The sequence below is a fragment of the Cygnus olor genome, chromosome Z (assembly GCF_009769625.2).
Source record: "Cygnus olor isolate bCygOlo1 chromosome Z, bCygOlo1.pri.v2, whole genome shotgun sequence".
Lineage (NCBI taxonomy): Eukaryota > Metazoa > Chordata > Aves > Anseriformes > Anatidae > Cygnus > Cygnus olor.
In genome coordinates, this window is record NC_049198.1 from 4,172,707 (window position 1) to 4,200,010 (window position 27,304).

Here is a 27,304-nt window from a genome sequence, read left to right on the forward strand (position 1 = left end):
CAGCATTATTTTGGGCACAGAGCAGAAAGCATGTAGGCATTAAAAACATTTCAGCATGGCTAGCGTTAATTTACTATACTGTTTATGATTAAAGCAAAACCTGTCCAAACAGTTAGTCAGACAGAGCTGAGTTTGCACAGCTTTGTCTAGATGTCTTGTCTTATTTAGGATCTGGACCTCTGGGAAGCAGGAATGCAGAGGCAAAGATGCCTTATGATACACAAGTACAGAGCAGATAAATTCATCAGTGCTGGGTGGACAATAACAAAGTCCTGGTTTAAAACTCTCCGTGCTGTGCTGGGTTTTGCAACCGTCTTTTTATAAACCTTGTTTCACACCAGCCATGTCTTGTAGGTGCTCAAAAGCTCTGGTCTATTGTGGGGAGAGGAGCTTTCCAGTAGGCTGAACGAGTAGAGGTGGTTGAGTTTACCAGATTTCCAAGTGGTTTTCATTTCTTTTTCCTTCCTGGGATAGTTAAACACATATTCCTCAGCTGTGTAAAAACAAATGGCCTACTCTTCCACTTTGGGTGGATTTCAAATGAAAGCCAGGCTTAATTAGAGCTTTTGAAAGCTTAAGAGTTAATACATGCACACTAAACACTAACCACCAATCATTTACTGTCCGTTTGCTGGCAATAAGGAGCTGCACAAGCGACTCTGGCTGTCAGTGCTTGCAGGCATGCCGGCATGTGGGATGATTTAGCAGGAACCATCCTGGTGCTGGGAGAGGAGGGAGGACCATGTGTGTAGCACCGTGCCTGGCCTGGGAGGTGGGCAGAGGCTGGCATGCGGGGAAAGGAACAGATGTTTGACCTCTCAGAGGGCTGGAGAAATGTCTCCAGCTTGGAAACACTGGGAGGGTAAGAATGTCTGTGGGGTTTGCTATGGGGTTTGAGCTTGCAGGGAGGTGGCGAGAGGTGTTGGCACTGAGCTGTCACCCTTAGACCAACGCCACTTGGCATGCTGCTGGCCTTCAGCGTGGTATGTCAGTAGTGTCACGGCAACTCATACCTGGCCAGGAGCTGAGGAGGCAACAGCTGCACGAGATGAAACCCTACAATCATCCTCATGCAGGAAAGTTCACTCACTGAAACCTCACTGCAAGAGTTATTGTCCCTGCTTTATAAGTTTGGGAAGCTGGGGATTAAATGAGCTGTTGAAGGCCACACAGGGAGCCAGTGGCAAAGCCGGCAGTGCGCTGGAGCCCTCTCTGCTCCCAGAGGCAGCTCGCAAACCACACTGTATCTTAAAGGCAGCCATTCAGCAACCCCATGGCTTGTATATATGTTTAAATGGAAGACAAATTGCAGCATTTTTGTCTTTATTTGCACTAGTAACATCTGTCCAGACTGCAGAATGACTGATGAGTAGCTCAGTAAAGTTCTGTAGCAGACAAAATAGACATGCAACACACAGGGAGTTATATGTTTAGCTTTCCTGCAAAAGTCTCACTGACAGTCTTGCAATAAATATATAATTTTATGGCCTATTTCTCAATCATACTCTGCTACGTAATATCATGCTACGAACTGCTAGCTACCTTGCCAATGGAAATATGTTGCTGGCAAGCAGCAAGTCTCTCCAGATCTGCTCAAGGAGTCATAACAGTAACAATATAAGCAAATAGATCCTCAGCATATTTCTTTCTGCATTTTTTCCCCCTTTCTTTCCTCTCCTCCTTTTCCCTCATTGTCCCCTCTCATTTTCTTCTCTCTCCCCTTCTCCCCCATTCCTCCCCCTTGCTCCCTCCTCCATTAATGTTTAGAAGATTTCACAGTTTTCACCCAACCCTGGAAAGAATGTAAGTCGATGCTGCTGATTGCCTTTGAAAACATTTGGAACAAATTATCTCTACTTTTGGAATCTGAATAAAGGAATGTGAGCCTCACTGGAGAAATATGAAATACAGGGTGGGATTCACAGAAGGTCTGTAGTTTTTTTTTTTTTTTTTTAAATAATAATACACTTCTTCTGTTCTTCTCTTTTTTATTATTATTATTATTTTTGTTATTTCACATTGGAAAATGTTTCATCTGGGAAAAGTGAAGAGTGTAGGGAAGTGTTTTTTTGTGAAGTGGCTTCTTCATAAACTCTTTTAGAGGTGAAAATGATGGCTGGCATGAGTCAATTGTTAACATGAAACCAATGGGCTTGACAAAGAAATGAAGCAGACTTTGAATTCTCCCCATCTTCTTCTCCAGTGAGGGACAGTTTAGGTCACTGAGGTCTCCTTTTCCTGTCTTACACTGCTTTTAGATAACTTGCCTCAGTTTCCCTTCTTGCCAGCTGCTGCCACAGTGTGGTGCTGTGGCGTTGTCATCAGTAAAACAATGGAGATTTCCAGAGGAAAGGTGCTATGTAAATTTAGGACAAGCCACACATTTCCAGCTTCAGACTTTCCTATGTGTAGGAGTATTTGTATCCAGGATTTTACTTTGTCTCGTTGCAGAAAATGGTGTCAACCATGGAGTATACTTCTAAATCATGATATAAATGGCTCTGATTGGGTGGGAGGAATTGGGAACTAGGACTTTTGTTTGTTTCTTCTATGTCTTTGTTTTGTTTAGGGTTCAGGCTCATGTCTAGCATAAATACAAAAGACACGATAACTGGAAGATGGAAAACTTTGCACTTATTGTGGTCTCAAACTGGAAAGCAGGTCAAATGCAGAATGGTTAAAATTGTGTCGTGCATTGGCTAATAATTTCAGGTTGCAGACACAACAGATAGGTCTGTAGATATGAGAACAAAAACTTGCCCTGCTGAGGACCAGTTGTCAGACCCTGTGTTGCCATGGGTGTTGACAGCCCACAGTTTCTGCTTTTCTTAGAGAAATTTATAAACTAAGGAAGAGTTGCTTGCAGGGATCTTAACAGATAACTACACTGACCTTCTGTTTAGTTTGCAAAAAATAGCAAAGACCAATGACCAAGATATTTTCCTATTTCTCCTCTGTTTTTCTAAAGACTTTCCAGAGAAGCTCAGGCCTAACCATGCTGAAAAGCTGATGTGGCTACGAAGCACAACCGGGTAAGTGCACAACTGAATACAGAGTGTTCTGAAGATCAAATAAACCTGAAAAAATGCAGATGAAAACTAGTTTCTAAGCTTTGGACTTGTTTTGTTTCCTTGACTCATAAAGCGTTGGTGAATCCTGCCCTTAAGTACTGGAGATGGTGATAGATGCCAAAGTCCTGGCAGGTTTGAATCTGTTCGCATAAACCCTGTGGGTGTGAATTTGATTCTTTCCGATGATTATTTTGGAATGATTTAGTCACATTGTTTTGACCTACTTTCCCTAGTTGCAAGCTCCATCCAAGTTGGTTATTGTTTATACAAAACGACTGTGAAGGCTATTTTATACACTGCTATATTATCTTTGGTAATTTTCAAAAATAAGCTAAAGGAAAAAAAAAGCAAATCAGAAAAATGTAATTTTAGGCAAAAACAGAGTGTACTGCAGGATGCAAGTCTTTGCAAACTCTGGCAAAAATCCCAATGTAAAGAAGAGGTTTGAGAGAGTGTCTCTGGCAAGTTTGGGGCTGAGCATTGTGTAAGACTGCATATGAGAGAGCAACCGGGAGAGAATTCTTTGCAGGCTGAAGGAAAGCGTCTGGTTTAGAGGACAAAGTCAAAAAGGACAGAAGGCACAATGCAGAAATTTTCTGCAGAAACAGGGATGCAGAAGTGCACCACAAACACAGCCTGTGGTCCACAGGGGTTTGTGGCAAGTCACAAATTGAAGGGTTGCGAGGTGGTCAGGAGATGAGAGAAAGTCACCTACGTGGGGCTCAGAGAACATCACTTGGCAGTCCCCTGCTGGATCACAGGCTGTAAATTAATGGCAGCTGGGCCATGGGGATATATTCTGGAGACCCTCTTCTGGCTGCACTGACAGGCAGTTTGGTCTCGTCAGCGCTACCACAGTAGCAATAATAGAGATGACTGAATTTCTGCTTCCTGGAGAGAGAACGTGCCCTACAGAGCTAGGGAGAGATAGGAATCGGGAAGATCATAAACGATGGGAAAGCAACAGTTGAGGCAGGGAGTCATTAAAAGGAAGTTAATGCTGTGAGTGGGAGGTAGTCTAAGAAAATATATTAGAAGCTGAAATGTAAACTTGAAGAGCAAATTGAGCCCTCTAAGTCTGAGATTATCAAAACAGTCCGAGGAAGTGAAGTGCCATGAAGTTTTACAGAAAGCTTGACATCTACAAGCTTTTTACACCTCTGGTAATCAACCTTTTCATATCTGAGAGCTAGAAGGAGCGAGGGCTCTTCTTCCAGTGTTTGCTAATGTTGTGGAACAACACTATCACCAAGAAAAACCCAAACCAACAGCTTGTCTCCACTGGGGAAGTTAGAAATGATCATTAATATCATCAAATTCCCACTTACAGTGGAACAAGCAGGAAAACATCTCTGTGTTAGGTCAGTTTTGAACTGAAGCACATTAAAAATAGAAATCTGAGCGTAAATATGTCTTCAGCTTTAGATCTCCTGGACTTTGGGAAATCCACATAAGCATCCAGCCCCACTCAGCTTAAAAGCTTACAGCAATGAAATATTACCAATAAAACATCATCAATAGACTTTCACATACAGTAATTGGAATGCAAAAGGTATTTAATCTTCAGGCATAACATACATCATGGCTGAAGCCTGGAAAACTCTGAGAATAACAGCATTTATATCCCTTTGCATTTTCTGCATTTTGATTCTGTGAAAGACAAAGAAAACATCTGTGGGGAAAGTATCAATTCTGTGGCAAAGGTTAGGGATTAAACTGCTGTTCTGTAAATATGTATATATGTCTAGATGTATACATTATTCTGAAAGGAAGCCAGTCACCCAGACATTGATTTTCCTGCAAGAAATATAATTCACTGATGCATGGTTGCTGTAATTTAACAAGCTCTATTTGTTCTTCTCATACATGAATTTTTGTATTGAAAGGATACGGTTTGCTAATAAGTTTGTGCCTATGTGCTGCAGAGAGGGAAATCTTTACCTAGAAATCTTCATCTCCACTGAATGCTACCTTTCAGCTAATGAGATTGCTGTCACCTAAATTTTCATTGTTTTAAGAGCAAGTGGCTGCCGACAGTTTCCTTTCAAGCTTGAATGATGAAAGGAAAACACCACACTGCCTCATCTGGCTAGCTTGCTGAGAGCTAATGAGCCTGAGGCTGCACCCATCTTTGCTATACTAGTGTGACCTTATGTCTGCTAATGCACAGGGAAGGAGTGAAAAATGTACTGCTAGTTCCCTCCAACAGTTCCCTGGGGACATGCTGAATGTGCCAAACAATTTAGTAAATATATATCAAGTTACTGTGTTGAAACATACTTCAATGTATTGTGACCCTGGGTATCTCAATCTAAAGATCGTATTTTATTTTTGCTTGTCTTCCCCTTCTGTGTTTGACATCTGTAAATTCCTCTTTAAAAAGATATATTTTCTTGCTAGTTTTTAAACATTGCACAAAACAGAAATTCACTTGGGGCTTACATTCATAATCATTCATAATGAATTATTTGAAAATTTTAACTTTTTAAAACTAAGTAAATATAGATTTTGTTTAAAGTTTGCTTAGCTGTTAGTAACTAAAAGCACTGAGTAGCATGGAACATGAATCTCAAAAACATTTGCTATGCATAGGCAACAGGAAAATTTTTGTGGCTTCCCCTTGGTGGGGAAGATCTCTTATCTCTTTGTGCTCACTTTCCATAAACATTGCTGGATATCAGCTTCATTGGATTTAAGATCAAATTTTCAGTTGCAGACTTTACACTCAAAAAAGGTAACGTTTGAAATGCAAGTTTGAAATTCCCACTGCATGCTTGTTATTTGCTGAAGTCACATAATAGGGAAGGAAATGTCACTGAACAGTGGATATATAAACATCCCCATGAAATTGGAATATTCACAATGAATAATATTTTTGAAGACTACAGAAGATCAAGAACTTCTTGATGAAAAAAAAAAGTGGAGTAATGTTAAGTCAAATAATGTTACTTCACCAAAGAAAGTTAAAATAAACCTTAAAATCTATATCAAGTTACTAATAATTACTCATTTTCACAGCTCTAGGACTTGTCTTCTGCTGGAATATGGTTCAAGATTTTAGACTAGCCAATGATATTTGTGACCTATGCAGCAGATTTGGTTTTATCTAACAGAGTCTTCTTGTGTCTTGGATTTTTTTTCAACACCTGGAAAGCATGGCCAAGGTTGGTAAATATTTCTCTTCACATAATTGTGAGACACAGTAAAAAGTGATTAAAAGAAGAGTTTTAACCTGTGCCAGGATTCTGGCAATTCATTGCTTCTTAATATTTTGCGGTGATTTCCTCAAACAGACATGGGATGAATTGGGCCAAGAGAACTGCACCAGAACTTTCCTGGTCAAGTCAGTTCCACACCTCCTGGTAGTGTTAGTGCCAGCAATGATAAATGCAGAGCTCCATTTCATACCTCTCCAAATGTCAGTATCACCCATTTCTTCTGTTACAAACTAAAACACAAATATTTCAAAAAATATCTGACAGACTGGCCAAAAAGCAGAACAAAACTTTTGTGTGGTTACTCCACCAAACATACCCAGTCCACCCCTCCATGTCATGAGGATGTGCTTAACAAATTGCAGAATCACTGCCTTGTCCCAGGAGATATATAATTTAGATATCTTTCTCAGGATAGAGTTGGGCAAAAAGCCCCTAAATAGGCTTTGCTCACTTCTAGCAACCTTAGTGCACGAAGAGGGTGGACCTTTTAGAGATCTTAATTACTCTAGAAGAAATTGTCAGCTGTTGACGGCAAGAACTTGTGAGGTTTGTCAGTCTACGAAATTTACAGATCTTCACATACAGAACCAGAACACACATTTTTAGCTATTCCACACTGCCCATGGCTCCCCTTAATTCGTTCTTCAGTCAAGTTTTAAAGGCTTCAGGAAAACAAATTTCTAGCATTTCTTTTGAGGATCCTCTTGGCAACAGATGAGGTGCCTATCTTTTGGGAAGTCACTCCCTATAATGACAGAAAGGAGCTTTACAAAAGGCAATTCTGATCCCAAAGCAGTGACAGCACAACGGTGAAGAGGAGAGAATAAGCTCTTTTCCCCATGGTGGGGGCAGAGGATGAAGCTCATAACCCCACGTGGCACTCGGCTGTCTGTGTTTGCCCACCAAGGCCATGCAGTGCCTGCTGGGGTTGCCTCTGCTAGGCTGCTCTGCATGAGGCAGACGTGCTGCAGGAAGTCAGGTCTGAACACAGACCTCTTGCCCTGTGTCTCTATCTCCTTGCTTTTCAGCGAGCTGTTGTGTTTTGCTTTGTGTTTGTCAGGCTGCATTTTTTTTTCCTGTACTGTTTGAACAGTGGAAGCACTGCCTTGTTGGCACCGGTGCTGTTTTCCCCTTGCATTAAGCCTGTCTGAGTTGTTATTGCATTGCAGTCGCTCAGCCTGTTTTGCTTTCTGTGGCATCAGCATTTCCCTGCAATAGCTCTTGTAGTGCACTATAACCCTGTGGATGTGCTTTATAAGCCCCGAGCCTCTAATAATGGGAGCAATGTTTTCTTTTCTGTGGTCCCTGCCTTCATTGCAAATAAGTGTTAGGCCTGAAATGTGGAAACTTATGTTTGATTTCATTTATTTACCTCCATCCATACCTTTCTAAACTGCTACAGTAAATCCTTCGTACTAATTATTATCCTGTAAGTCACATATGCTTACACAATGCTTAATGCACAGAGATGCAGCATGGCCCTCTTCCAAAAACTACAATCAAACCAGGACAAGATTAAGTATATTCAAAGCAAACACACCCACAATCTAATCAAGACAAAAAGAAGAAATCCTGGCTCTGTTTGAGTCAATGGGAGTTTTGCCACTGACTTCAGTGAGGTTAGGATCTTACCCAAGATAAACAAGCATGAGACAAGACAAAATAAAATAGTTTAGAAGTGGGAAGGTTTGTGCATGAGTCATGGGAGAATAAGGGAAGGGATATTTACTTCCTGGGGGGAATGAAGATGAGACAAAAATGAAATATGAATATTTATTTGGCTGAGTGCAGTGTAGGAAAAGTGAGGGTTGAAGAGAACGGGATCTTTGACTCTTGATCTGGCTTTCAATTGAAAGTTAAGAGATGCAGGGTCCAAGAAGACACAGTGTACCCTCAGCCTTATGGTTCAGGCCACTTCCAGGAGAGAAGAAGAGGAGAGGAGCTGCTGCTTTTGAAGTGTTTACATGTTCACCTTGCTAATGTTGGGATATCCTTTAACTGTGGTGAAATGGTTCTTAAAATAGTGTAAAATGTTTTTATGGGAGACGCTCATGAGGACAGTGTTAGCTTTGCTGAGGTTGCCCTCCCTCTGTGGGAGAGCTGCTCTGCTCCAGAAAGTGGTCCTCCAAGATGTCAGCTCTGATTATCTTCTGCAGGACTTGGTTGCTGCCTGTTGTTGCAATCATCAGTACAAAGTCCAGCCAGAAGCCAGTCAGTGGTGTACTCCAGGGTTGCTGAGGTACCTACACTGGGGCCGATACTATTTAATATCTTCATCAAAGAACTGGACAAAGGGACACAGTATGTATGGGGAAGATACAAAACTGGGAGGCTGATACAGGAGATGGGTGTGCTGTCTCTCAGAGGGACCTGGACAGCCTAAAGGAATGAGAACACAGGAATGCCATGAATCTCACCAAAGGGAAGCACCAAGTCCTGTCCCTAGGGAGGAATGTCCCATGCACCAGCACTCTGTGGGAAGATTGCCTGGAAAGCAGTTTTGCAAAGAAGGCCCTGGGCATCTGTCTTCTTACCACTCTTTTTCGGAGGAAAAACAAGTTGACCATGAGCCACCTATGAGAAAAAAAAAAAAAAAAGCCAATAGTCCACTGGGTTGCATTAGGCAAAGCATTGCCATCGAGTTGAGGGAGGTGGTCCTTCTTTGCTCAGCACTGTTGAGACACATGTGAGGTGCTGGGTCCAGTGATAGTCTCTGAAGTACAGGAGAGAGAGGGACATGCTGAGTGAGCCCCGTGAAGGGCCACAAAGAAAAAGGGCCTGTCTCTATTACAAGGAGACTGTTCATCCTGGACAAGAGAAGGCTTGGGGGTATCTTATCAGTACATGTAGATACCTGATAGAGGAGAGTAAAGAAGACAGAGACAGACTCTTCTCAGCGGTGACAGGAAAAGAAGCAATGGGAATAAACTGAAAAACAGGAAATTCTTCCTAACGTGAGAATTTTTTTTTATTTTTTTTTTTTCCGTGAGGATGGTTAAACACTAGAAGAGTTTGTGAAGTCACCATCCTCACAGATGCTCAGAACCCATCTGGATGTGATCCTGAACAACCTGCTCTGGCTGACCCTTCTCCAGCACGGCCTTGGACTAGATGTTCTCCAGGGGTCCCTTCCAACCTCACCTGTTCTGTTATTTTGTGTGGTCCCAACAGGATAGACAAAGAATTTTGGCCAAAGTAGTCTAAAGTTAGCCTCCATGAGTTCCTGACATGTCTGTGTCTATGTCCCTTGTATTTGGATAAATACTGAATTCCTTTCCCTAATCCTCTCACTTCCTACAGACAGATTCTGCATCTGCAAGCTACTCAGGGACATTGCCATCCACTGCACACATTCAAACAAGAGCATCTCTAACCAGCCTGGGCCAAATTTAGTACAGCTTTACCTCAGCTGCAGTTAATAGAGGTTTCTTCATACACGTGAGTGGAAAAGAGGGTGAGTGCTAGTAAAATCGGTGTGGCTGAATCACCTTATGAAACTCAATATGCTGACAGTTTATGACACCTATAATGATGGTGGCTTCCATTAAAATGCCATTCACCAAACAGCTCTTGCCACATTGATTTACTATTCTGAGCAGAGAGCAAATGTTTGCCATCACATATACTAGTGAATACCAACTTATTAAACTCTCTCAGTTGCAATTTCTTGTGAGACCTGAAAATGGCAAGGAGGGAGAGAGAACATTTTGGCTCAGTCACAAAGAGTCACTGTCCTCAGGGCGTCTTACTGCTGCTTCAGGCAAAACTCCTCTGCTTCTCTGCATTGCATTGAATCCGTGCTAAAGGGAGAACAGATCTGAAATCCCTCTTTCCCTTTGCTGAAAGAAGCCAGCAAGGCGCACTTAAGAGAGTGTAAGAAGAGAGCACGGGTAGTGCAACTTTTTCTACTTATAGTCCCATCCAGCCAATAATAATCAATAGACAGATTCTCCCTTAAATTTGTAAAATTTCTTTCAGTCTCCATATCTTGCAGATATGAGTTCCCTTGGAACTGCAGGACAGCAGGAGCCTAGCACACCCTTGCATTACTCTTATTTCTCTTATCTGGCTACTGCAACAACCCCCAGGCATAAATAGATAAGCTTCAAAGCAGCAAGAGACTGACAAGGGGTGGAGCCCAGGTGGAGAGTGTGAGGTTTGTAATGGGTGCTTGGAAATAGCATGGGTGAATCCATCCTTGCAGCAGAGGTACAGAAGAAACCCAAGGCAGCAAACTGAAGACAGGCCAAAAGGTCTAAAGAATTCAGAAAGCACAATAACCAATAGGCAGAGGAAATATTTTCAATGCTTTTTCATTCTTTCAAAGTTGATCTCTTCTTAAAATGGACACAGACTTCTTTTCAGTGAGGGGAAAGACAATCTGTGTTGAGACCTTGCTAATGTCTTCACCCAGAGAATTCCTAAAGAATTTTTACTTTCACAGAGACTTTACCCTGCTCCCCAAAAATCACATTCCGGGCTTTTCTTTGCTGTAAGTCTGTATCTGTTTATCTGTTATTGGAACCACAATGTGGCCATGGAACCCAGACTCATCCTAGGCCTGGAGGCCTGCCAAGGTCTCCAAATCTTTTACAACTGGTATTTCATTCAAGTGATTTATTCGCCTAATCAAAAAGTAAATAATATATACAATTTCAAGACTTCAAAGATACTGTCTCCCATGGTGGGATACAAATAAAACCACAGTTTTCATAATGCTGGTGATAGCTGACAGTAGCTGTTTGGTAAAATAAGCTCAAACTGACTCACACAGAACATGTCTCCTGGAAGCAAGAACCATTAAGAAACCTGTCTAAATGACATAAATGAAACAAGATTCTGAGTTCAAATAATAAGGGTAGACAAAGGTGCTACTGTCATAAATAATAATAATAAATAAATTAGAAAGGAAGGGTTTAACTCAGAAAGGCTTCTCTCTGCTGCAGTGGTGTTTGGGCACAAAAACAAAGAAAGTGAATGAAAAGGCTCCCCAGTACCATAAGTAAGCCATGTTTCAAATTCAGTTGCAAGACTACCTTGAAAGGTTTTTAAGTGATAGATTCACTTGGATAAAATGAAATCAAACAAGAATTGGTGTTTCAAAATTCATTTCAAAGTGTTACACTAATAAGTTAATATTTTATATCAGGATGTAAATTAAATGAGAATTCCACAGTCAGCAAGGCCTTCCCCCATTACCTGAAGGAACAAACAGCAAGATCTGAAGTGTATCTTTGACTTCCACTGATTATAAACTCCATCAGAGATCAAAGATGTGGCAACCATTTTGGGCAACAACTGACGAATGTGTCCAGAATGATGTAATAAGGCAGTGTACTTAAAGCAGTGACAACAGACAAGAAAGAGGGAGGTGGCAGATCCATTTCCAGACGAGATCCATAAGCAATAGATTAAAAAAAGTAGTTATACTGGAGGGATATTTTGGAAAGTGTGAGTTGATGAAGCAAGGTTGCTGTATTAACAACACTGAGCATGAAATTGTGACAAGTAAGAATAGACAATCAGGAAATAAAACAAGAAAGGAGTGCAGACAGAAAAGCCTGAGCACAGCCTGAAGACTGAGAAATGCAAAAGAATGGATTTGAACTAGTCATTGAAATGGACCCGTTTAGCAAGCAGAAGAGAAACATTTTGTGAATCTTGGTGCATTTTACTGGTTACTTTGAATTACAGATGCAAACAGCTGACCATAGAGAGCATTTCTAGTTCACCCCTCTTCTACTATCTTATTTTACTAACAATCTTTTCAATCAGTTGAGTTAGGCTGAGTAGGAGTACATAAACATTTCCATCAAGTCTCTGAACTGAGGAACATGTTTCTGGCTGGAGAAGAGAGTTCTTTCTGGGAAGAACCAAACTGAAGCAGGGAACTGTTAGTAGGAAAACCTCTACCTCTGGCAGACCTTGTAGCCTGAAAAAAAAGCCGTATGTGCTGATGTGCAAAGCCTTCCCTCCAATGGAAAACCTACATTTTTTACCCCTACTGGGCATATCGGCACATGACAATGGTAAGATTCTCATTTGGGATCATTCTTACTTGACAAGCTCTGACTTTAGCATAAGTTCACCTGTTGTGATAAGCAGTCAAGTTTTTGTTATAATAGATGCCACAAACAAAAGGATGACCCAAACAGCTGACACAGAAGGTGGCTATACTAAGCTGGCAAAGGCAGTGTGAGCACAGAACTTACAGCAGAAGACTGATTCATTCCTTGACAGACCAGAACAAATCTGTATCCTCAACTAGGGCATCCACATCTATGTTTAGGTACTGAAAAAGCTAAGAATAATTTACCATAACTGGGAAATAGACTATTACCCTGGAATTATCTAAGCAGGATTGCTCTACTTAAACAATGTTGTTTCTTTACGGTTAAGCACAGTTTCGTCTTGGTATCAGTGTCTCCCCTTGCTAGGCTTGCAAAGTCCCAATGTGATGCAAGGGAGACGGTGGAGATAGGCTCTGGGACCCGAATGTGAAATTTATAATGAACCTCCTGGACTGGCACCAGATTAAGCCAATATCTGCCGTTACTATGTCATATGGATGTATTTGCTTAGCACATCCATATTGTGATGCAAAAAGAGAGCAAAGTCACTTCATATGACGATCAGTAACTGCCTATGCTATGTTAACCTGGTTGATTGCAGATTGTGGACACCCATGAGGTAATTTTGTGGCTCTGTGTATAGATACATAAGCCTGTATAGTTGAAAAAGAGATTTTAAAAGAGCAGAACAGAGCCAAAAGTTTGACACAAAAAAACAGTCTTGCTGCATCCCATCCTGCCTCACGCTGCAGTGACATTTTCCTTTAGGAGACCACTCAAACACATACCAGCTGCTAATCTGTCTACTGTCCAAAGATGGGCCGATTTACCAGTCTCTGGTACCTTGTATAATCATTCACACCTGTGAAAGGTCACTGTAAAAATAAGGCACATCAGAGCTGTGCTGTTTAACACCCACTGTGTACAGATGTAAATGGCCAGCCACTGTGGAAAGCAACTGAGAAGGGATCCAATATTCTACGCTAATTAAAAGTCTGACCAGACATAACTAGACGAGAACCAGAGAAAAAAGAAGACTCAGTTTCTTATTTATTCAGTAGTCATCTGAATGCAGATGACTTTGGGGATTGTAACGCATATTTACACTTTCTCTAACACCAGAAATAAACACAGCAACATCAGCAAAACTTACTGTAATTACTAGTGACTTTATCATCTATATCAGAAATATGTTTCTGTGCAGAACCTCATGAGTCACGAAGACTTTTGCCACTACATCAAACGACATCTTAAATAAATGATATTCCCAGTAGTGCCAATGTGAAGGTTGTAGCAAGAAATTGTTGTTCAGATGGTTTGAAAACTTAGCTGAAAAAAGATGTGTTCACAAAACATCAGATTGTACCTAATTACTCCAATAGCTTCCTGATAGAAAGATAACTGGTCCTCTAGACAAAAGAGATATGAAAAGCCTAATTTATTTGGATGTTCTTACAGTATTTGATAAAATGCTACCCAAGGCACATTCTAGATACTTGGTGAAGATGGAGAATTGTAGAGAAATCAACGGGTGGGAGAGGTAGTGGCTAACGAGGAGACAGCAAGGAATAACACTGAAAAACATATTATTAATCTGCAGGGACAAAATGGTCCTGGACCACGCTGTTTTCCTGCTCATGCTGGCAGAGGGCACCATCTTTCCTCACTTGGTACAGGAGAACATCAGAAGGTGGTGCAGATATTGCATGTGGCATGACCTTGGAGACTTGCTTAAGAAAAATACCATGTAATTCAATAGTGCAGTGCAAAATCATGAATCCCGAGGGCAAATATCTCAATATTTTCATATTCTGATAATTGGAGTGTTCATCCTTTGGAACAATTGAGAAGGAGATTACCTAGAGGCAGTAGATGGTGGCACAGGTGGCAGTTGTAGACCGACAAACATGGTCTAATAATTTGCAAAAGGGGGAAAGAAAGAAAGACCACTGGAAGTGGTACTGGTGAGGAAGTCCTCTGAAGAAATGTTCAAGAGAGATATACCAATTTTGCAAGAAGTTATAGCATAAGACAGAGGAATTTTTGCAACTGTAAGGCAAGAACTAATCATTTTTGAGATGCTTCCTTTTATGAAGTAATGGGAAGTTTAATAAGATTATGCAGCAGATTATATGAGCTACCTGTAGTTGTCAGGTCTGAACTCAGTGGTCCAGATCTGTGGCATGCAAAAATGTCAATTTTCAAGTTACTTGCAGCCCTTTTTGCCTGTTATTTCTCATGCAAATGACATTTTTTGAGCTTAGGTAGCCTCCTTTTACTTCCTAATGCTTACCCACAGCCTGCTTCACTTTAGCAGGCTGAGAGATTAAACTGTTGGAGCATTCATCCGTTGTGGTAGGCTGAAACCCAGGTGCTCACACCCACACTGCACAGTGGAGTATGACAGCATCTGAGAAGCCACCTCAGGGCAGAGTGGCACCTTCCTCTTCAGCATGACTTATTGTTGTGCCATCAGCTGCTAACACAACCTGATGGCTTCTGGGCTGGAGCTGGTTCACATCTGAGGAGCCTGAAGAATCTGCCTATTCAGTTAACCCTCTCCACAAGTGTTGCTTTTCATTTAGGAGTGGATTAACTGAAGACACTCTTGTGCTAAGGGCCATGAAAATACTTGCTCAAAGAAAATGCAGTGAAAGCCAAAGAGGCTCAAATGTTTGTAACAGCCAAATTCATACCTTCTTGCGAGCTCTGTCATTGAATATAAAGAATTTGTGATATGCATATTTTTTATCATTTATCAATTGAAGTTAATTCATCATAGCTTCCCAGAGAAAAAGTAATGTACAGGGTGTACATGAATTCCCCCTATTTAAATATCAAACCAGAAACTACCAAAGGGGCAGAGGGATAACAATCACACAGAAAAAGTAGAGAGGATTCAGCATAAAAGGAGCATTTAGCAATTCAGCCTATTACATCATAACCTCCATCAATGATTCTGCAGAATCAAATTTTATCTGTCCGAAATCTGCTCGAATTTTACTTTGATTCTCTTGCAATCAGTATTTCTCTGTTCCTGTTAGTCTAGAAAATGTTGGTCTATTCTGCAAATGTTTTTTGTACTTCCAAATATCAGAATATCTTCTTTTTTAACTGCAGCAAATTCTTCCACCTTGGAATTTCAGCTTATTTCACAATCTGGCTGCCTATAGACAATTACACAATGAACTGGCTCTTTCAACCAGCCTGATTATAAGCAGAGAGAGACTGCTTTAAAAAAAATTAAAAAATAAATTAGTTCATTTTAATCTCTTTGCAGAATTACAGATTAATGTAAGATCAGTCAAGATAAGAGGACTGAGACATGAGACACCAGGTGCTAAACTTTCTCATAATTTCAAACTCTTTAGACAAAGCAGTTTTGAATTCACTCCTTATTTTCCAGATCATCAGCTTTAACTATAAACTCTTCATCATTACAGCCTATGACCAGCATGAAATGTTAACAACTCTGGAAGCTTTTTAAGTCCAATACATAAACTTCCATGCCTACAGGGTTCAGAAGGAAAGCTTTTTTAACCTTTTGTGTCCATGTTGGCTACCAGCTCCTGAAACAGTGCTCTGGAAAGTGTTTTGAGATCTCTGAATGAAAAGAAATGTCTTTCTCAAATCCAGTAAATATACAAAACCTGTAAGGCCATTCATGGTTTATTTGAAATGCATCTGCATATTTGAAATGCTTCCTCGGCTATTTTCTGTAAGAGGAACCCTGCACCTTGAGAAGTAATGAAGACATTTCACTGGTCAGAAGGCAACACTGTCAGTGAACATACCGAAGCCTGATCACATAAACAGAGAAGAGGATAGAAATTTTCATGAGTTGTTTGAACCCATCAACACAGAATGTGAGGTGGTAGTTTATCAGGCCAAAATGGCCAATTCAACCAGATTAGCAAGGTTTCTATGATCACTCATCTTTATTCTGAGAAATATTTTTTTTCTGTATGAAGGCTTGTGAAATTAGAATGCTCTATAAGAATAGTCCTCATTAGAAATGTGAAGAATGTTAATTTATGTAGGGCTTCTTTGCAGCCATTATGTCCAGGAGTGCAATTTAAATCAGCTGAAAATATCACTGTTAAGAAATACCAGCTTTAGTAAAGATAGAAACATTGAGCAGGAGACTTGATTAGAATAACAGTTTTGAATCTGGGCTCAAGAAAGTTAGAATAAGTTTTTTTTTTTTTTTCATTTTAGAAATAGCAATTTTTGTGCAAATCTATTACTTTGATCCAAGTTTGCAGTGCAGGTATTAGGTTAACTTCACCAAGCGTAACTCTAAGCAACGGGAGTGGTCTTCTATCACCTCACGGCCAAGGGCTGGGATATTTACCTATGCTGTGAAAAGTCCAACTCAATTTCCTTTTCTGTTGCTGACAACCTGAACTTGTGTATCCCAGGTCAGTGAACTAATTACGATGCTCTGCAGGTTGTCTAGTGGCGAGACACTTGGTCCTTCCTCCACACTCCACAGCTTTCTGCTGCGGGTGCTGTTTCATGTTGTATAAATAGTTAATCATGGGCACTGAGACTGGTGAAGGAGCGCTCCGGCTTGCAGGCTGCATTGAACTGCCAGGGCATGGAGTCATTCAGTCTCTCCCTGGCTCAGTTCATCTATTGAAATACAGCACAAAGGTTTCAGCAGAAGAGACGATGAAAGGCCAGCCCTCCGCATGGCCCATAACCTCTGATTAGGACATTCACTGAAAATGTAGTTGTTCATCCAAATCCATGCTTTGAACTTTTCCCCTGTCTTTTCAGAAGTCTCCCACATTCTCTGTTTTCCACCTCTTATGGGAAAACAATGAGGTGGACAGAGCCTACAATGCTGTAGGCTTTAGAAATGCTTAAATTGTGCAGGAATGACACAGAAAACAGAATGAGTGCATAGTGTGGTTTGTTCTCTCCCACTGAAAAGTGATCCCCCTGGGGTTAGATGGGTTGTCATTGCACAGCCATGCAGACCAGTCCAGTGTGGAACAAACACATCATGTCCTAGGATCCTACCGTCATTTTGTAAAGTGGATGTATGCTGCCAGTGCTCTGCAAATTGATTCTGACAAGAAGGATAATAATAACACACCATCCACTAGACCATCTGCTCCTTCTTAACAAAAATATCTTAATCAACTATTAGAGATATTTAATATGCATCCCAGCTAGAATTATTTGTGGATATTGTACTGTGGCTGAAACCAAATGCAAAGAACAGACACCCGTAGTCTAAGTTGGTGTGGAGCAATGTAACAGAGTCATTATATCTGTGCTGACTTGTGCTGGTTGAGCATACGGCCCATCATATTTAGAAACACGGTATTAAGAGTGGTTATGCTCTGAAACTTAATAAAATTACAAATCAGACTATCTCTAGTGAAATTAATGATCCAAAATATTACAGTCAAGCAGAAGTCAGCCTTGTCTTGAATTTTGAAGGTCATTTGTAGCCATAAAAAATACAGTTTTATGCTTTAGAACTTTAGAACAATAATAAGGCTAAGGGGACATTTAGCAGTGAGGGGGGGGAAAGAGTCGTCTCCTCCCATATTGCAATTAATTTGCTGAAAAATCCTTTAATTGTCTATCTCTATAGACTTATTAAACATGAAGAAACAAACAAACAATCAAAACCCCACCCTAGTGACATTCAAAATAAGCTGGTTCTTCTGGCTGTGCAGAAGAGGGTATTAAAAAAGACACTGTGGAGAAAGTAGCTCAGCTGTGGCACAAGATGTTGTCAACCTGACATCCTTGTTGCCCTCTGCAAACCCAGAAGAGAAACTGGACAAATGATGGATTTAGCAAACAATCAATAAGAAAAGAGAAAATAGGTTGAGCCAAGCCAAAGTAAAGTACTTTGACTTAGTGGAATGGGGGAAAACAAACAATTAAACAAATGAACAAACTACATCCCCAGGTAAACAAAATATTTTGGGAAAAAATATTTGTTCAGATTCAAGACAGTTTTTATAATTTAAGAAAAAAAATATGTTATTTTTCCTTTCCCTAATTACATCAGCACCTTAACACAAAAAGTGACAGTATTTTTGAAAGACTGATTTTAATTAAAAAAAAGTAAATCATAATTTTAAAAGTATATGTCCCATTTTGCAGCTATGGACACTTTTTATTATTATTTTTTTTAACTTAAAAATAAGTCTTCATTGTCTCTTACCAAAAGCATGTGTTGTACAGAACCAAATTTTAGATAACTATTTATCTCAGAAATATTGTATTCAGCTCTACCAAAGATCAACAGAGGGTGGAGATATTACTAAGTCTCTAGAAAGAAGAAAAAAGAAAAATGAAGCATGAACTATTGAGAAAAAGAAATTACTCTAAATGAGAGAAGAAATCTGTTGCTTGGAGGAGGAGAATAAATATGAATTAAATAATAGCTGATCACACTGTTCTTGGCCAAAAATGTTTGATCAGGTTTGACAAACTGATCACAAATTAAAAATCCCTGCATTACAATTGCCATAATCGTTGGTCCAAGCCATACATGGCAAGCATTAAACATTCCCTCATGTGCCTGACTTTCCTCATCTAATGTGGGAGTAATGAGTGTTACCTTAATACCTTGAGAATTTAGACATATGTACAGAACAGGGTGAAATCCTGATCTAACTAAAATCCACTGCAGAATTTCCTTCAATTGTAGTTTATTCTCTATAATTCTTTCATTTTTGTTTTTCTCTTGTTTCCTTTTAGCTATAAGAATGACATTTTGGGAACAAAAAATCAGAGGATGGATGTTTGCTGTTTGTGTCAACTCTATGATACAGTCATATTTCCCATCTTCTTTAGATCAGACCTTGTAGAAAAACAGGGACAGATCTTTCTCCCAGAGACCTTACAAGTCCTACCAACAGAACCATCACTAGAGAAAGGGAGATATTTGATCTTTAGTTCCTGAACACTGTGGCTGACCTGCTCTCTTCTGGAAGAGAGTTCAGGTTTAGGCATTTGCCAAGAAAACATTCTCCCTGGCCCACACAAGTGTGACTTTCCACTAGACATAGCAATACTTTTTTCTTTTTTTTTTTTTTCTTTTTTTTTTTTTCCCCTCCCTTTCTCTCTCTCTTTCCAATGGAAAGAACATTAGTAGAATTAAATTTTAAAAGGGGGAACATTAACAAAAAAGAAAATGGTAAAACTTAATACACGGTACTGCTGGAGCTGACCTGTGCTGAAAGATCATTTTGAATTTTCCAGTCCATGAAACTATCCCTAGACTGACTTTTTATCTTTATTTTTTTGCAGGGAAAAGTGCTTTCATATTCACATTTGCATGAGAGAAGAAAATTGTTTTCCATGCAGCTATATACTTCAGGTTGACAGCTGCATTTTTCATGGATGTGATCACTCAAGCTGAGCTAGTCACTCAAGCAGCTTGAGCTGATCCCATTCAGGGCTTTGGAAATGACCAAAGCTACCTTGAAATTGTCCTGAAGAGTGGAGCTCCAGGACAATATACACTTTGGGGCTGTGTTGCCGTGAAGATCTTTTTCTCTCTTCTAACCCCAAAGAAGCTTTGGATGTCTAAATTTATTTTTCATGCAAGTAATAAGAGAGAATTCACGAAGTCCAAAGAGTTAATGGAACATTGCACTGTTGGTACATTACAAGGCAAGAGTGGATCCTGCTTCTTTGGTGGGATATAGTTGCTTACTGCCCCAATTTTTACAAGCGTAGAAGTCAGAATGAAAACTGTCTTAGAGCTGTGGAAAAATGAGCTATAACCTCACATCAATTCAAGTCTGAAGGCAAGGCTGATGCTAGAATTTCCATCTTTACAGAACAGGCATCATTTTCCCAAGGGTCCAGTTCTGAGAGCTCAGTTTTAATGCTTGCCCATCTACTTGAGGTATGAAGGAACCCACAGAAAACCACTGATTTTAAAATCAGTAATTTAGAAACAACTAATCAAACAAAAAACAAACTTGCCTTGTTGAGTCAGTGACACACAAGAGGCCGTCAAGAGAAAAATTGCATTGACAAAAAAAATAAGGGAGGATCTCTCTGCTGAAAGGGGAAACTTGCTTTCCCTAGAGATACATTCTGGTGGAGGTCATATCTGCATCCCTTCATCATAGTGTCTGCATAATTAATGCTTCAGTTTGGGGTTTTCTGATGTGCAGAAACAAACCCCAAAATCTCGTGCATCCTGTGAAGCTCAAGGCAAGAAACAGGAGTCAGTTGTAGAGTTGCAAGACATTATAAGTAACCTACATGTGTAACTTGCTCTCTCTCAAATACCTCATCAATCTGGAGGCTACAGTGCCCATATGTCTCTTCTGCCAATTCGTTTTAACTGTCAAAGAGGTTGCTTTCAAAGGACTCAAGTGACAGCTCAGAAATCCATCTTAGTGGATTGGCAGGGCCTGGGAATGGTGTCTCTGAACTGTACAGAGGTCAGTCATTCAATTTCATACTGGTTCACATGATTTATACATTCTCCAGCTCTCAATTCAGAACAGCCCGTGCCTTCTGTGCTAGGCAGGTTATAATGCCTGTCTAGGGACTGCTCCCTCCGGTATCGCTTGTACAATTACAGAGCACAATGCTGGTGATAAAGTAGATCAATACAATATTATTATTCTTATATCAAAAGGAGCAATATATAGGTGTCCTGTGAACGCAAAATCTGACAAAAAGATTTGTCTTGCCAAACGTTCACTGGACCCCCCTCTGTCTGGTGATTTGAGCTGCATTTTTGGGCACAGGTGTAACAAAATCAGCTCTCAGCCCTTGGTAAAGGCAAAAAAAGACACGTGGTAAGAGGTAGAAGAGGGAAGGAAGGAATCCACTAGGAACTTCTCTAGTGAGCAATATGAATACTTAATAACACTAAAAACTCAGGATGTTCTAGTATGTTTATTTTTGGGGATAAAGAAAGTAACTTTTGGATAGGCAGTGAAATTTGTCTGCCGAGCTCCCACAATTCCAATGGAAGCAGCTGAGATTTCTGGGTTCCCAGTCCTGCCTCACTGCACACATTGTGACACCTGTCACCCATTAATTTCTTCACCTGTACAGGGTCCTCAGTCCTAGGAACAGTCAGGAGAATTCAAAGGTAGTCTACAAAGTTGCCTTGAAAATATCATCAGAACAAATACATTGTCTAGGATTTGCTGAGAAATTTGCATTTGTGATCTACAGAACGATTCCTTCACAGAAATTCTCTGACATTTGGCAAATAGTACGGAAAAAAGGAGAAGAAGTACTCTCTCTCTCTTTCTCTCTCTCTCTCTCTCTCTCTCTCTCTCTCTCTCTCTCTCTCCCTATTTTTTTTATCCTGTTGCCTTTTTGTTAATCCCATTCACCATGACTTGGTGTGTTGGGATACCTGAAGTCCTGAGGACAACCCCACACATCCTGTACTAATTCTTGTGAAATAGAGAAATAGAGAACCAGACTGGAAATACTTCACCAGTAACATCACTGTAAACCTCATGGAACTTCTGCCTTGCTGTGCCATACATAATTGGAGCTTTGGTAGCATCAGCCTCTTGGCGTGAGTCCCTATGTTGAGCTATTATTCTCTGCCTTCAATCCAGACTCATAGAAAGCTTCATGCCTTGGCAAAAATGTCTAAGCTATCTATATATCTATGCTCTTTTTATGACTTGGAAGACAAAACTGTCTTCTGTCTAGGTTATTTGCCTTTGAGAAACTTGCAAAATAAAAGGCAGCAATGTAAGTGCAACCAATACTTTGAAGTTCACTTTCTCCAGTTGATTTCATGAGCAACTCCCTGTTCTATTAATGGGAGACTTTTCTTTGCATCAGGCTAACTCACCCTGTTTTCTGATACTGATGGAAGTGGAGAATCCAAGAATATCAAAATACCTTCACTAAAGTTTTTTAAAAGACCTGTAAGTGCTTTTAGCAGATCAAGAAAGGATAAACCAGCCCAAGCAGTATTTGCTTTGTGACACAGCAAAGTCTCATGCATGCTACTAAATGCAGAGGTGGTTATTATTATTATTAATTATTATTATTATTATTATTATTATTATTATTAACTATTACTTTCCCATTACATCCAACTAACTATTCTTCACAGTTGAGTATTGTGACACTGGAGAAAGAATGAAGACTTGGGTCTTTTACTCCTATTTCCTCTTTCTCACATGGATATGCTATCGGCAGAATCATTTCAAGAAGCCCCTGCACCAAAAAGTGGTGTTCAGGGTAAATTGTCGTTTGAGATCATGTCATGGTGGCTGGCTGGGGTGTAGAGAAGTGAGTCCTGCCTTCGTGGATTCACACAGTCCTTGTGTACCCTCCAAATTCATTAACTATGACAATATCAGCAGTCAGCAAATGCCACCATGAGTTTATTACATTTATGTAATAAAATACTTAATAATATTCCAAAATAATTTGCCAAAATAATTTTCTTCTCTTTCCAAAAATTTCTTTTTCCCACTTGTAGGTGGTCCATTATAGCTTTACATGTGTTCTAGCAATCCAAGTACATCTGTAAAAGGTTTGTTTGGAAATGGAGGAAAGGAAAAGCCACAAAAAGTAAATACTTTTCAGTAAAGTCAATGACATTTCAGGATACCCTATGTTTCATCACAGCCTCCTGAACTTTCTTCAAAGGGGCTTAGCAGATTAGCCACCCCACACCAGAATGTATCCCAGCATAAAGAAACATCCCTGAAAACAAACTTTATTCCTGTACACAATGCCAGGTCTAAGGCAGTAGGTAGGAAATGACCAAGTGCTGTTGGTTCTGTTGTGTGCAGTTTTGTTTCTGAAGATATTAAGTCCAAGACAAAGAACAAAGTTGAGCTGGGCAGCATCCCATTTTGCTCGGAGACTTCACCGTATGCCAAGCATACTGATGTCTGGCCATCTGAGGTGCTAAGAGTTTACTGAAAGACAAAGTAATAAATCTAGTGAGATATGCCTAATATGCCATTTCATACACTACCTTGCCAGTGTGGTCAGTAAAATATGAAAGAGACTTCTTTCTTCCTGGTTCATGTGTTCTCAGTGGAGGAGTTCAATATAAAAGGATGCTAGCTACACAGATCTACATACAGGTGGTATATGGTTTATTTCATACAACGGCAAATGAATTCAGTATTTCCCACACATTTCAGCTGGCCAGGCAGCTCTCATACTGCATGCAGGTATGGGAGGTGGTACAAGTGATGCCTGCTTGTTTTCCTGCATTCCCAGCACAGCATGCCCCATTTGCAGGGACAGCTCTGTGGCATGTTAAAGGCAATGTGCAATCCTTTCACCAAAATGCCACAGGAGACAAAATCCTTTTGTCTCATAGAAGAAGTGAAAGGGTGTTCCATGGTCTTTTGTAAATGGCAGCCTCTCATCAAAAGTAGAGACTGTGGACAGCCCAGGAGACACTGCTCACTTTGTGCTTCTCAACATCGTTAGAATGAAGGTAATGGAGCCAATTTACTTCTTTTGATGATCCTCAACTTAAAGCAGCAGAAGCAAATCCAAAACTATGTTCAATTCAAACTTATGAGTTATTCATGCTGAGAGGCGTTTCCTCCTCAAAATTTGAGACAGAAATCCACAGCAAACAGCCACACAGTAGAATGAAATATATAGAGTAGGATTATTCAGCAGCTGTCAATTCCACTTTTGTTTATGGAACCAATATCTTACAAGAATTACCTCAAATCCACCGAGTTCATGATTATTATTAATGGCATTAAGCACTGTGTACTGTACATTGTAGATTATAAAACTGGCACTTTGCCAAGCAGTTACCTATTGGAACACTCATTAGAAAACAGGATTAATTCACTTCCTTGGAAAAGAGCTCAGCCAAGTGAGTTTTCAGACAGCAGAATGAAAAATAAATGGATCACATTAAATAAAATGTTCCTTTTTGCACAAAGCATGCATCCTTCTGGATTCCTGCAACCGAAAATGAAGGAAAATGTGGCTTGGGGTTCAGCCTGTTTTGGGAGGGAGCCCACAAACTGTCACAAAAACGCTACATCACAGCAAAGCTCCAGTGTCTTATTTTTTTTCTCTCTTTTAGCTGTTTCATAGATTTCATGTTCATGAAAGGAGATTAAAGATGCAGAAAAAAGACTGTCTTAAAAGCCTGAATCCCACAGAAGGCATAGAAAATTAAACACTTGTTATTCCTCTCTCCACTTCTCCGCAAACCTATGGAGTCTGGCTCATGACTTTTAAAGGTTTGGGGTCAGTGCGACTGAATAGTATGTGGTAGGCAGAAACTGAGTCCACGCAGTGCTCATGTGGAAACCAGTACCAGAAACAGGGGTATTTGATAGTGCTTCAGGGTATTGTTGGCTCTTATGGGGGAAGGGACTCTTGTGTGTTATGGTCTGGTCTCCCCTTCTCTACTCAACCAGTGCCAACCACCAGTTTTGTTGTTGTTGTTTTCCAGAAAAATCTATCAATCAGTTACAATAAATGCCAATGACATGATGCAGTCTCTCTACCCCATCCAGCTGGGATCACCCTACTTGAAATACCGTTCTTGCAGTCAAGTGCTGAATATCTCAGAGAAAGAGGTTTAAGCAAAGCAGGTGGGCTAAAAACCCACACAATATGTATCCTGGTTTACCTGATGGGCAGCAACTCATTAAGCAGTGGTAACTTGTAGAGGGGACCTCAGTTTCATTGCTTTTGTACTTCTAGCATCCCTCTGCCTCTGATGGCTATCCAGTCTACCTCTGCATGTGGGAATCATGTTCTCATAGGTGCCTTTGCAAAGTGCCTTGCTCCCTGCTGGTGACTTGGTCTGTAATAAATGATGACCTTTAGGCCAGCAGAATCATCTGTGAAGCCACAGATTAATTTCCATTAATATTAAATAATGTGTACAAAAGCAAAAGGGAGCCTGCATATATCTTTCTTACATACTTTCCTTCCTTTCTTTCTTACATACTTTCCTTTCTTTCTTTCTTTCCTTCCTTCTTTTTCTCTTTCTTTCTTTCTTTCTTTCTTTCTTTCTTTCTTTCTTTCTTTCTTTCTTTCTTTCTTTCTTTCTTTCTTTCTTTTTCTTTCTTTTTCTTTCTCTCTTTCTCTCTTTCTCTTTCTTTCTCTCTTTCTCTTTCCTTCTTTCTTTCTTTCTCTCTTTCTCTCTTTCTTTCTTTCTTTCTCTTTCCTTCTTTCTTTCTTTCTCTCTTTCTTTTTCTTTTTCTTTCTTTCTTTCTTTCTTTCTTTCTTTCTTTCTTTCTTTCTTTCTTTCTTTCTTTCTCTCTCTCTCTCTCTCTCTCTTTTCTTTCTTTCACTCTCTCTTTTTTTTTTAATTTTTATTTTATTTTCCAAAAGGTTAAATTTATATACATGGTGTGGAATCTCCACGGTTTTCACTTATCTGCTACAGAGCTTGAACTTTAGTCTTTTGGTCCAAAGGGAGAAAAATCAATAGTATCATACTGATACGCAAGAAACTTTATTAAAGTAGCCATGGGCATCTCCACAACCTTACCCTATCAAGCTGGCTTGCTAATTGGTTTGCAGCAGTGTGGCTGCCATGAAAATTACCCAGGTCTGTCTTGTGAAAATCTGGCTCTATCAGCATCAAGAACACAAACAGCCAGGGAAGCGGTCAAAGGTCGCTTCCTAGTTGTTGGGAACGGAAAATGAAGCTTGTTAACATTCTGCTGCTGCTTCTTCTAGGGAGAAAAAACCACATCAGTGCTGCAGGAAGCTGTCCTCTGGAGGATTGAACAAAGATGATCAAGCTTCTCTCTGCTCATTTCCACTCACCCATCAGGATTTCATTGATGGGCAAGCCTGAAAAAACCTGCCAGAAGTGTCATTTCACACCCGCCTGAAGTCTTTAGTTTGGAGTGCTTCCCTTATTCATCCATCACAACATAGTCTCTCTCTCTATAATATATATAAGTCCCTTTTACACATATACACTATATATAATAGTCCCTTTTACACATTGTCTCTGCTCTTTGCAGCACCCTGGTTTGTAGCTATGCTAAAGCAAACCCAAATTCAAAATGGCCTGAAAAATCATTGGTGTATCCAGGCAAGAATTAATTAAAATTTTGCAAGAAATGCCAATTATAGATACAAGAGGGAGACAACCACAATTTCCAAATCCTCCCTGACACTGTTCTGCAATTCAGAAAGCAAGAAAGGCTTTGGCTACCTGCATGAGTTTGCATTTACATCTTCAAGGCAAAAATGTGACTTGAAGAAGCATGTTGCCAGAGTGAACCGATGCCAGCAAGAAGCTGTCGCAGATCGTAAAACATCTGTGTAAGAAGCCTGCACTGCTGAATAGATGCAGAGTCCATCAGGTATGTTACCTATGCTGCACAGAGAACAGGAAAGGATCATCAGAGGTCTTAGGAAGGACCTGAGGGTTCTCTGAAAAGCATGGAGAAGTCATGGAGCCCTTGTTGGGGGCTCAACAGGGTTGTGCTCTTCTCTCTTCCTGGCCAGCTCTGCTCCAGAAAGTGAACTGGTTCCTCTGGACTGGCTGGTGGCCACGAGGAGGGGAACTGAATATGGGAATTGTTTTTCCCAGGTCCAGCTGCCTCTTTAAAAGAACACAAAATCTATAGAGACACTCAGAGCAATTTTAGCTAGCCATCTCTTGAACACAGGACAGAATAATTACAGATGTAGATAAATAACCAAATTAGCACTGAGATACTCCCTGAAGTATTGCCTTCTATCAGTTTTTGACAGGATTCATGGTGGAGAAAAAAAAAAGAAAAAAAAAAAGCCTAACATTTGTTCAATCCATCTGAAAGGTCAAATGCACAGTAGAGGATGTTCAAACCCACCCTTTTGTTTTTCGAAGTCTTTAATTCAGGATGTCACCCAAAAAGTAAAAGCATCAGGTTTGTCTGGTAATAATGACCAGGAGCTTCAGCAGCCAAGCCCTGCATAAGCAATGAGTATGGTGTTGTCCTTGTCTCTAAGAAACTGA

At 40.2% G+C, this 27,304-nt stretch overlaps 1 long non-coding RNA gene across 1 annotated transcript; it reads left to right on the top strand.

Annotated features, from left to right (window-relative positions):
- The first annotated feature begins 1,702 nt into the window (after positions 1 to 1,702).
- On the top strand, positions 1,703 to 27,019 carry LOC121062130. The gene is made up of 3 exons (XR_005815425.1): positions 1,703 to 1,928; positions 2,969 to 3,032; positions 26,029 to 27,019. It is a non-coding gene; the product is annotated as an uncharacterized LOC121062130 (long non-coding RNA).
- Positions 27,020 to 27,304: the final 285 nt, after the last annotated feature.